Consider the following 13,533-nt stretch of genomic DNA (forward strand, 5'->3'; position numbering starts at 1 on the left):
GCCAAATCAGCGTGGACGAATCGAACTTCGAGTTCAGAATACGAGTAGATATTTCTTACCCGCTGAAGCATTTATTGAAGTAGAAGGTAGACTTCTACAAGCAGATGATGCAGGAATCAGAATTGGTTATCAACCTGCTTTTGTTAACAACTGTATTATGGCGTTATTTAAAAGTGACATATGGATGACTGACGGAAGACCCACTGGATCATGCCTGGAAAATGTCGATATTGTCACGACGATACTTGGCCTTGCAAGATACTGCGACGGTAACTCGAGATCAGCTGGTACGTCAATGATGTTTGCAAAGGATACAACTGACCATCCATAAGGCAGAAACGTAAATATAGGCACCGTAAGAAACGCTTATGGGGATGGACCTACCGATGTATTAATATCAATGAACGATGAATTCAACTTTGAATTGGCGGCACGTAGATTAATGTTAAATGATGAAGAAGAATTTTCATGTCTGATTCCATTATCACATACATTTGGATTTTGTAGACATCTCAGAAAGGTTATTTTTGGAGACAAGCGTACAGTTGTACTTGTTAGAAAAGACAACGACAATGTTGCAATTTGGCAACCCGACGCAGTTGGTGAGAGACGAGTAAGACTATAACAAATTTCGTTGTGGATGCCAGTAATAGCTTCAACAATAGATGAAGAAGAACGTCTACTCTCTTTTATGAGTTAAGGTGGTAACTCAACATTGTCATGATTGACAATGTCAACAGACAGTATTGCAAGTGAAGTTGTTGGCTGATTTACATGGTAGATAACATCACAGCAGGGTGTTGCTGCACCGTTACATATAGTTATCGCATTTCAGGAAAATGCACGAAAAAAACACAAACACGAAATCCAATGGCATCTGACACGCTTGGAGTTAGTGAAGTTTCTTTAAGGATAAATGGGTATCAGGAATCATCCGAAGAAGAATTATTGAGTTTTAATTGCAATCATGTAGCACGTGCGTATCATCGGTTGATGACATTTATGGGGCGTGATCAGAATCTTGATTCTGGTTTGCATATATCTCAGCGTGATTTTATAACGCTGTATCTAATCTATTACTTTTCGTCGGAACATCTAGACTTACTCGGGCAATCTGTCGTTGATATACACTTCAGAATTCCTGCAGCATAATAAACACCAATAATACCTGGTCCACAAGTTATTCCTGGTGGTTTCAGAGCAATCACTGTTATACTCACAAACAAAACAATGTTTCTTAAAGGTGTTGATGGACGAATGAGAGTTATTGATGCCCCAGAGGAAAACATGTAATAAAATCGCTCATGATATTATAATGTCATTTGATCATGTTAGTGTTAATCTGACCCCTGGCCAGATTAAAAAGCTTCAATCGAAAACAGCAATGAGCTGTGGAATAAATATATCACTTAAAAAGATCATATCGAAGGTGGTCAAAATAATATATTATTGTCAGAACGTCAATTAGGCACTTCCATAAAGCTAAATATTCAAAACCTGGTGTTAGACTTAATCTTTCTTTGGGTGCCATTAAAGACGCAGTCAAGACGGGTGGTATATTTCCACTTCTTGCAGCTATACCAACGTTAATAGGCGCAGCAGCCATACTTTCTGCAAACGAAGCTGCACTTGGTGCTGTTGGAACTGCTGTTGGGATGGCACTAAAGAAATTAACAGGTCACGCAATAAAGACTTCCAAAAAAAGGTTAAAGGTCTAAGACTACGAGGGAACCCCAACTCGTGGTACGAAAAATGGCTGAGGCTTCCCGGGACACTTCGTTAGACGCTAAGCGTGTCCTTCCTATGTCCAATTTTTATTTAAATGATGCTGACACAAAATTAAACATAAAAACTTCAGCGGTGTTTTTTATGCGTGAATAATTACTAAAACAACCAAACCGTGTTGAAACCGGTATCGTTAATCACGATGGAAGTTCTGGTCCAGGTACTCAAAGAAAGAGTCTCATTCGCGATTGATCCCCGCGAAATTATTTATTTTGATTTGCATGGGTTGGCGCCACCAAAAGAATTTTTAAAATATGTCGGCAGAGTCCAAAGCACTCATCTTCAAAACATTCCCGTCTGGTATTCAACATGACCAACACATACAATAACCGATCCTCCAATATGTGGTCGTGAAGTAATTGCTGTAGTCGACGCTGCGTCAAGATAGCTGACACCACCTCATAAAGTCGTGTACGAGTATACAAGTAGACGGTATAACCGTCTACCGTCGTTGTAAACAGATCTTAAAGTATAATGGTAGATATTTACGTTAGATCTTCTCACCTGATTAAAACTCAGCACAGCGACTTAATATGCAACACTTGACGAGGTAAAGGATGAACTGTCTAATCTTTTGAATATTGCAAATATGGACCGAAATGAATTCGTTGCTTTTCAGGATAAACAAGGACGATTAAAGGTGAGTAATGAATGTTTACAGATTTTATTCTGCGGGTTCCAGATGAAACCGAAGATAACATAGCGCTGTTTGCTAAAAACGGTAAAATTAAAACCTCGGAGGAATCAGTATAACACTCATGGAAGAGATTACTGGACGCATCAGAAGAACTGGAAATATTATGTATTATAATCTCAATATGAGCAAAAATACAATTGTTAATGTGGTAGAGAACCCAAATCAGATGATGATGTGGTTACAAAAAGATGCGTAGACAGCAACAACAACACAATCAGAACTGAGATCAATGATAGTTTACTAACCGCAGGTGATACGATGACTGCTTCTCTCAATATGGCTAATAATACAATTACTGGTCTTGGAGAACCAGAATCAAGCGATGACGCTGCAACGAAGAAATAAGTCGACAATAGCAACATCCCGATGATGACAATCAATGATGGAATGACCACATTTAGATCTGAATACTCTAATCATTTACAATCGTTTATAAACTTTTACACACAAAAAATTAACTGGGTTGTTGCGATTTCTTTGGAAAGCCAACATTTATCGGTATTAAACTCTCTGACATCAAAAAGATTACCAACAGTGTAGCGTCTGAACAAGCAATGTGGACAAGCTTAATAAATCCATCGACCATCGCGCTGAGATTAACGGTATGTATAGGTTTTCATTACTCGGCACTACGACATTTACGAGATCTTCCACAATTTAACGGCGGTATCCACTAACTGGTTCCTCTGGATCTATGTAAGTGACACTGGAGCAAAACGACGACGAAACATTTGTGGTGGAACCCGAAGAAAAAAATTAGATTCGTTCTACTATTGGTGTCTTTAATTAGTCGCTAAACTACAGCCTACTTAAACTATAATGAGCTCCCCAATCAGTATTCAACATTACAGATACAATTAAGTATGGGAGAGGCAAACCAAACTGAAAAATATAGTTGACGAGTATACAGTAAAAGTTAAAAAAGTATCGCAGTCGTGTAGTTGTTGTCATAAATGTGTGTTCGGCGTCCGCTGTTATCGCTTGAACCGTGGTATTGCTATCAACAATAACAATGACAACACCAGCAGTTAAAACAATTTGTGTTTCATGTGCAGCAACTATTGCTGGTATTCTTAATATTATCACCCAAAAAATATTTGCGTGTAGCGAAATAAACTATATAAATATACAATAAAGTTGCATGCAGTTAGGCTAGCATACTCCAAATTATCTTCGTTGATATCATACTTCCCAGTTTCGCACATTACAGAAATGATATAAAGCAACACATCATTGAGCCAATACAACATCTAAACCAGGTTGCATCAGACCTCGAGTTTATCAATAAACAAATCCTTGTACTTGTGATTGACTAAGGTGATCATTAACATATCATAAGTTTCCATAACCCAACGTAAAAACATTAAAACAGTTGTTTCTACGACACTACACGATCATAGAAGAACAATTACCAAATTTTATAGTGCCGGGATTTAATACGGACGAAGTTTTAAAAAATCACTCAACGATGTCATCGATGAATATTGTCCTAAAATTTTCGAGTCATGGAGAAACGTACACCCCCACCCACCCCTACCCCCGAGCAGGTATCCTCAAGTATATCAATGGTCCATACGGTGGCGGCAGGCATATTTTAAGAGGAATTGTAAACATAACATCAACGATCGCAGTCAATCCTGTATGTGATGCAATTAATGGCAGCTATCAATTAGATCTTGAAAAATCCAGTCAGGCCCAGCAAAGATACATTTTATATACATTTACACCTCAAGTACTTCCAGGATATTTGATCGTACAAGGACCCATTAATCCGGTTTATCTGCGATATCAAAATCTGCTGTTTTCTAGGATACATTTGAAGCTTACTAACCATAAAACGGACACACTCTTGATTTGAGACATGGAGTTTTGAATTTGAATCTTTATGAAAGATCACAAAATTATAACGTTCGTGATTGATTTTCGATCCTGATTCCTAATTAGGACAAATACAATAGATGATAACATAATTTGTTACTGATTCTCGTTCAGATACAAGATAAAAGTTACTCAAAATAACGAAAATTAGTCAGATTTTATAATTTGATTTGGTAAATGATACTCAGAATAACGAAAATTAGTTAGATTTATAATTTGATGGGGACAATGTTACTCAAAATTGTGAAAACCCTCATGAAACCAACAAAAAATGCTATTTCATAAATATCTTATAAAAAAAATTCTTCCAATGATCATCAGTCAGATTTCAGATAAATGTTACTTAAAATTGTGAAAATCAGTTATATTTTATAGTTTGATGGGATATATGGTACTCAAAATTGTAAACATCAGTCAGAATGTATCATTTGATAGGGTAAATAGTACTCAAAATGAAGAAAATTCAATTGAAAAAAAGAAAATTGCATAAACAATATTACAACCTGAATTCTAAAAAAATCTGAATCAGAATAAATAGTATAATATGAATAAATACTATAATCCCTATAAATAGTATTATTAGAATAAATATTATTATCATAATAAATATAATTTGAATAAAATCAAAAATTTATTATTTACAGCTTATCGAATTTTACGGGTTGAATGTTACTCAAAATTGTGAAATTCAGTATGATTTTATAATTTGATGGGGTAGATGGAACTTAATTACTTGATGTATTTCTCTACTTGACTTCATTAGTATCGCTGACAAAATTTAGAGAAAGCAAGAAACCAGACAGATTCAGAACAATCACGATTATGTTTCTTCAAAAACCAACCAAAAAGCATTATTCATAGGTATTAAAATTATATATAAGATACAGGCTCTACCTTTATCAGAGTTATATCCCTTAACTTTGTCAGATGATAACGTCATTGACGTTGACCTTCTCTGTCTCACAATAGAGTTATACTCTGAATTAAGATACCGTTGTTTGTATCTCTTTGAAAATGCATATTTGGTTATTATATTGGCAACACGATGGCAAAAAATTAACAAAAAAATAACTTTTTATCCTACGATCGATTCAGCTCTGTGTATTTTGTTACCACCACATTGCACACACAACTGCGTTTCTCTTCTAGTCCCAACACCACACTTCAAACAAGGTTTTGGTCATAGGGAGTCTCTTCGTACCCTTTGGAGGTGAAGTCCTCAAAATTCGTTTACGCAGGCTTTGTTACAGGGAGTTGCAGAACCTATCATTAACCATTTACAGTTATTCTTTGCTTGAAACATTTTAAAATATGGAACAGTTTGAGGGATTATCTACAATCGAACCTTCTAAACATATTTTCGATCTTGACCGAAGAACGCCTGACTAGCGGTGGCGAGCTCCGGTTGAACATTCTGATTAAAAGTTTTCATGACGCCAAGAAAAAATTTTGGGACGATGGTGCTTCTTACGTGTCATCAACATTCAGAATTATACGCGACACCGGGGTGTTGTGGGTGCTAAATTGAATGACCAACGAGCGGCGACGATTATTAATTATCTCGACAGTAAGAGATATTTTCTGAGAAAAAGTTTTTTTATGGAGTTAGACGATACTTGGATTATCCGTGACAAACATGACACTGTCCGTCTTCACATTGGAAATATTGTCACGTGAAATAAAAATTCCAAACCAGGAATGTTGACTAGTATTGGCAAACCGTATTATGAACGAGAGTACCCTATGACCGCATATATTTCTGCCATATATCCGCTGATTAATAAACATAGCGTTCATGATCTCAAAACAATGCAATTTTCATCACTGAATTGTGTAGCCGATCGAAATAGAGAACATTTCACAAACGCGACACGTGGAAACAGAGTAACGGATCTAAGACGTAAAACAGATAAATGAGTGGGCAGAAATAGTTAAAGATGTTGCTGAACTGGGAAAGAAACTAAAATTGCAATAATAGTAAAAACAATAACGGAGGTCCAATTGATATTATTGATTTTAATGCGAATGCGTGGACTTCGGCTATAAAATATACCCACGAAATTTAACTGTTAAGTTCTATAACGGTGATATAATTGATTTTATTAGAAATATCAGTAAAAGCGATCCTGTATCCGTGTGCCTGTTTCAAAGTTCTGATGATGGAAACTAGTATCAATTTGTACGACCTAATACAAATATATATGATACGGAATCTCTCCATGAAGAAATGAAAAATCTTGCGCTTAAATGTAACCATGGCGATGCTAAACAATTACTGAGTAGTTTTTTGACCGTTACATCAGTTGCTGATCATTTTTCACAGAAGAATAATTCATGGAAACCTACACCTTTGGAATTTCTTGAAGAAATACAACACTGTTGTGTGGAATACGGACACGGTGGATTGTGAAATACCAGATACGACTATAAGATATTATCTCGGTTGATATGGTTGCATGTTATCCTGGAAGTCTTTTTCGACTGGGAGAGTGTTCTGTATATTTTTAAAAGATTTGGACATCCAACACACGAGATGACCAGAGTTACGATAAACGGACCTTCACCAGATTTTGACTTGACTGGATTTGGTAGTATTGGGTCATTCTAATTTGCACCGAAGAAACCTTCATCCGAATGTTGATGTTTGGTTTGGTAAACATTTTAGCGAACGCGGATAGGTTCCAATAATTTTATTACGATATATGATTGATGATAAAATGCTAGTATTGTTAATAGTAAGTGAAGCAATTATATCATAAAGTCCGCAGAAACAAGTTTGAATACCACAACAAAATAAATATTATGATGATGAAAATCCTGATATAACTGGTTTTGAGAACAAAATCGCAAAAGATCTTGGCAGAAAAATAATTGGCAAATTTAGCCAAGAAGGATCATTTGATCATAATAGACATTGTACAAAATTAAGTATAGATGATGCTGAACTCGATTTTATAATTACTGATACAACGGAGAGAAACACATTTATCAGTCGAAGTAATGTTAATTAATCGGACGGAACTAAATTAGGTACAGGTGTGAGTTACACTGATGGTGATTCACCACAGTTTACTCATTAAAGATTTGCAATGCTCGCATACGTTTCGATAAATGTATTATCGATGATCAATTGATTTCATGATGCCATTGTTAGAGTCGCCACAGATTCAATTAATATCAATAAAAAAATAGTATTGCTAAAACAACTACTTATCGGCTCTGATACATCATGGGGCGAATGGATAATAAACCAAGAAAAGGAACTTAGTTACTATGAATCTGCCGACGTTGAAATTAAGAATATTTATTATAAAAATAATGAAATATCAAAATTGTCATCAGCACCATCGGTATATGATAATGTGACCAGATATAAGATTGTTTGTGTTAATAGACCGTGATAACTGCTGATCATAGAGAGCTTGATAAAGAATTAAGAGACCTTAAGAAAGTAATCAGACTACAACCTAATAGAATTCAGTGTGAAATAATGCGTGAAATAATTTCAGAAACTCCTATTAAGAATTTAGGGAATTTATGTAGAACAGATGATTTGATAGTTGCAAGTAAAAATATAGTTCTTGATAAACATCAACAACAATAATTTCTGTTGCATAAAGTAAAGAAGTAAAGTTTTCAAATCTACATGTACAACTGTGTTATTGCCCAGCAGATACTCGACGGCAAAATATCGAAGTTGAAATTCAAGGTTGAGGTAGTAAAGAAAATGTTGTGTTAAATGATACAGATTTAGTTCCTGTCAGTGTCGCTGACAGCGCGTTAACGATGGACAAAACTCCATGGACGCTAGGACATGCTATAAGGATTCATTTTTCACAAGGAATAGCTATTTCGGATACTAATATTTGGATTGTTGATGATCGTATTGACTGGTCAAACTTAGTTTATCTTGAAGAATATCTCAGCTGCAGAGGGTTATCATAGACTCACTCCACACAAAATAATAATCAAACTCTGGAAATCAGCGATGATGTAGTAAGAAACCAATTAGCTAGTAATAAGCAGTCTGATAAAAAATAAGCGCGACTTTTGATCTCGATGCTGAATTCATCATGATATTAAAACAAAGACAGAATAATCACAGTAATAATCCAAGACAGTTTACAGTACAAAAAATTAACAGTAGTCTTGGTCAGACACGCGAAAATGTGATGCCGAACTGTCTTCACTGTAATCACAAAAGTGATCGCGGTTGTAATTGAATATCATCACGAATTACTTGTAATTGTTCACGCACAAAACACGTTGTAGAGCAGTTGAATCTAATCTGTAGATTGCAGATCTACCCGTTGATCTTATCACGCTGAAAAGTTGATGTGTAGTCACACTCCAAATAGGGTCATTTGCTCTTTTTATAGCACCTTCAAGTTCACAAGGTTGATATAAATATCTGACAGTCACATTACCTGGTACCGGTTGTTTTGAGAAAGAGTCGTATTGTATATGTTTTTGTGATTGCATTGTTGGGTTTTATAGAAGTTGCACGGGTAATTTTATTATTTAACACAGCTATTACACTTGGTAGTCTTGCAACCAATTCACGAGATCTCATATATTTCTGACTTATTTCCTTCTTATACTGATATCCCAATAACCGCTCAACAAGTGTTTGATTAAATCGTAAAACGATTGTCTGATCACAATGAATTGCGGTGTGCCCTCGTCCGATTTTGACGTTATGTTTTTTCACCAGATATGATACTGCACCAAGACGTTCCTTGCCAGGATCAACCTGTAGCAACTGTTGCAATCGTATACCTCCTTGTGGTCCGGATCTTCGTTGATAAATTCGTTCAAACGCAGAGGCAATTTCAGTTGCTGCTTTTGTTGATAATGGTTCTGCTTCTTTATATCTACTTGCAACGTCAAGGACAGTCAACGCGTATTTATGTGTGAGTGGTTGACGTCTACCAATTTTAATAGTATCGTGTGGTAAAAACAAAATATATGCTTGATGACTTCATTGGGAGTGTTCACATCAAAATGTGCGTATTGAATTTGTTTAGGTGGTGGTAGTTAAATTTGCATATTGCCTGTCGTGCAAACAATTTTGCAGCAACACAACGTGTGACATTTTCTGCATCAGCAAGTGTACTAATCGCTGATCTAACCCTCCAATATCCTTTTGGGCTATAATAAATCGATTCCATAATAATAATAATAATCGGTTGAATTACCGGCTCCTAGCACTAGTTTACCTTTCATCGCAGATTTTGCTAAGAAGCTAGGAGGTTTTCTCTGATATTTTTTAATGGAATTTAACGAGTGAATCCATGTAACATCTGCAATATATCGATCCTTATTTTTATATGCTACATCATACGCTTGATCAATCGCATTTAATGTATACTCCCCGGGTCTTGGTTGATCTCGCTCGTCAAGTCGAATATCAAGTCGGGTTCAAGGACCACAATAATTATATCCAGGAAGATGTTTTTCTCCTGGGTATTTAGCCCATGGAGCTACTTGTAATTTTCCAAATGAAGCAGCGATATTACCACCAGACAGTTTATGTGCAGAGATACATATATATTTGCTTCTAGTACATTTTACACACTCACATGTAAGTGTATGCTTTTTATTTTTTATTATTGTTGTTAATCCACTGGTGGGGGTGGATGCTCTGCATTGAACACAATATGAATCCATATTTATTTATTATATTTCTACAACATGTTATATCATTGATTTCTCAGCGACATCATCCAGAAGTACAAAATTATATCAGAAAAAGTATTATAGGTCCATTTGGTTCTGGTAAGACACAATTATTATTTAATATGATAATGAGATGGCTCAGATGGGATACCTTATATATAGTAGCACCATCTGTAGGTGATCAGCGATGATACGATGTACTTAGAGATTTTAATGAAAATGCAAAATTGTTGGATGAGGATAGTAATGATATTATTGATTTTATCACCGATATTGATGAAGCCCCATCTGCAGATGTCCTCGGTGAATTTATTAATAATCTCGTAGTATACGAAGATTTAATGCTCGATAAACAATCAAATCCAGCTCAAATATTTTCTCAATTCAGACACAAAAACACAGACGTGATTTATGTTACTCAGCGATGTACATAAATGCATAAAGTGATCAGAGATAACTGTAATATTTTAGTTGTGTTTTAATGGAGTCGAAACACATACTCGGCGAAATATTTATCAGACTTGGTATTCAGGGGATATGAATATGATTAAATTCAAAAAAGTCTTTTCACGTGAGCAAGCTATCCAACACGGATTTATCAAATAAATTTACTTGACCCTCTCTCGCGATATCGTGTAGGCTTTGATAAAATTGTTGGTTCAGAAACAGTAGCAGGGAGGGTGCGACCAAAAATGAGTGCCCGAATGGTTAAGCAAACACACATACATATACAAATTTGAAAACACGAGCGGCAAGCGATAAAGTAACAAAATGAGCTAACCCAATTAGAGAAAATCTCGGTCAGTTAGAGGCTTCGGCTTGACGTTATTGACCATGTATTTTAATTTTTCTTATGTAGCTTTATTTTCAAAAACGACTTGCTCCAAAATTGGTCTATTCACCCTCCCTGTTGCTACTTACGAGATAATACTGTTCACAAATAGGTAAAAACTGAATTGTGCTGTTCACGTAACAACGACCACCCCACCGCCCTATTAATTCTCGAAAGGACTGTTATCCAGCTCGCATCTGCGACCATTTCAAGACTTTTTGATAGACGAGGAGTTTTAACATCCTACAAATGGCAGTAAAGAGTTTTCCTCACTTCGAATTGTCAGGACTTGAATAAAGATATCCACAAATAACCCTTTGACTGTTTCTGACAGATAGCTATCTTGACAACCGAAGTGTGATAAAGTGTCTAATTCAGTAAGCTGCGAATTTAAATCAAGCATTGGTATTCATTCACGCTAGACCGTCTTATTACCATTCTAGTACATCCGGCGTTGTGCAAAACCACAACATCATGCCGGTTAGCGATACCTTTTGATGAATGATGCCAATCAACTGTATTACGCCTCGGTCGATCTGAGCATGCACCGTAGTCTCGTCTTCCATTTTTATGGTACTCGTTCTGTTGTTACCATGCGACCAAAACCATCTTAGTTATTGTATATGTATCGCTCTATCCTTCGATAGAAAACGTCTCCTTGTGAACAATTGCTACATGTTTCGGACAGTTATTCGAAGTATGTTCCCCTTCTTTACACGTAACACGTTGCTTACTGGCCAGCTATAGCTACTTCCTTTCCCTAGTACTGAGCTATTACTCCAGTGTCTAGCGGTGACTTTCTCTATTTGGGGTCCCCTCAGAGCGCTCAGAAATAAAATTCTTGGGCAGAGACATTCACTGGGATTTAAAATGAATTCAAAAGTGGAATTATATTAATTTGTTTCACCAAAAGACTGTTGGTACAACAAGCTACAGACCGCCACAGGCACATTCACACCTTCCATCAGCGATTGACTTAATTTGGATATTCACTAAAGTTTTTCAGAACTTTTATTATAAAGAATTGTGTCTGTAATTCTATGATTGTTTGGGGATTTAATTCGCAATGCCTAAAAAACCACTTTTAATTTTCTCGAAAGAAATTATTTGATGAATTTTACAAAGCTTGCTGCTTTTTGATATTTTCTGTTTCTTATTTTAAGAGCATAGACTCGTAACGAATCGGCACATTCAAGACTATTGATACATTAGAACATTCAATATAAGAATTCGTTATGGAGATTCCATTTTTTTTAACATTATGATTAGACTTAACTTTATTCACAATGCCTCCTTTTTCTCTTAACTTTTTACTTTGTAACTTAGAGAAAATAATTTTTTAAATAATTTTAAAGAGTGGTTGGTTTCGCTATTTTCTGTTACTTAGTGAAAGACGAAAAAATGGATGCGGTATCGGTGTCTTGATTTGTTCTATTGGCAAAGACAAAACTCTATCACACTTAGACGGTCAGAAAAGACAAAACTCCATCACACTTAGACGGTCAGAAAATAGCGAGTTGGATAGACAATTTCGGGTGTTGAATAACAATCATGCGGTATTTGAAGTGGCTGACTGAGTGATGGTCACTCAATCCTTTTCGTTGGTTAGCACCTTTGGGTGACGGTCACTGAAAAAGGCGTGAAATATATGTTGATTTTGTATGCTTATCTTTCATAATGTGCAAACTTTTAGACTTTTGTTTGATAATTTCTAATTATAGGACAATGTTCAGTCTTCGTTGAATCCTGTCTAGCATGTTTTCTTTCTAGTTATTTAATCAAGGAGCACATCTGGAAATGTTATACCATAAAGCATTTTTGACTATCTGTAATTATTACTTTTACAATTTTGCATTTTTTGAAAAGTTCCTTTTAATCTCCTCTAAATTCCGTATTAGTGTTACTTTTAACCTCGACCATATTTAGAACTTTGTCCAGGATTTTTTTCTGTCCCCGCTAACGTTCGTATAAGTTGTGGAATTTTAGTACTAAATAACATTCTGGCGATCTAATTTTCTTGTGTCTTTTTTCACTCTCCGCTAATATGCGGCACACTTTTGGAATACTATTACCTCTTTTCGTCTTAGTAGTATTTTTTTTTTATTTTTTCTAAATTATTTCACTCGTCGCTTATGTCCTTTATAATTTCAGAAAAGAAACAAATCCGGACCTTTTTCAGTCCATTTCAGATTCGAAATATTAGAATTACATTTAATAACGTCCAATTTAGTGCTATTGAGATGGTGCCGTTGAGGATAGCTAATCATAACATCAGTATATTATATGCACATTTACTGACACCGACAAAATGATAAATTATATAGGTAATACTTTATATATAAATCTCAAACATGTACATATAGCCACTAGGCAGTATGTCTTTACACACAGTGTTGTTGATAGTATAATCCGGGGTGCTGGATGTTGGCAAAACAGCGTTTGGAATATAACGCGTGTGTGTGTTATCGATAGGAAGAGTGTCACTGAAAACGGAGTTTGGATAATAGAAAAGAGTGAAAAGCAACACGCTTTGTCAAATTCAACAAATAGAATAGAAAGCAAAGTAAAAAATGTAAAACGAAGTTACGATGTTACGAAATAAATCCGAAATAATCCATGAATTTCGATCACGATTTCTAATGACTAAAGTGGTAATACAAAA

The sequence above is a fragment of the Sinohyriopsis cumingii genome, unplaced genomic scaffold, assembly GCF_028554795.1.
Source record: "Sinohyriopsis cumingii isolate HCF-2022 unplaced genomic scaffold, ASM2855479v2 utg000741l, whole genome shotgun sequence".
Lineage (NCBI taxonomy): Eukaryota > Metazoa > Mollusca > Bivalvia > Unionida > Unionidae > Sinohyriopsis > Sinohyriopsis cumingii.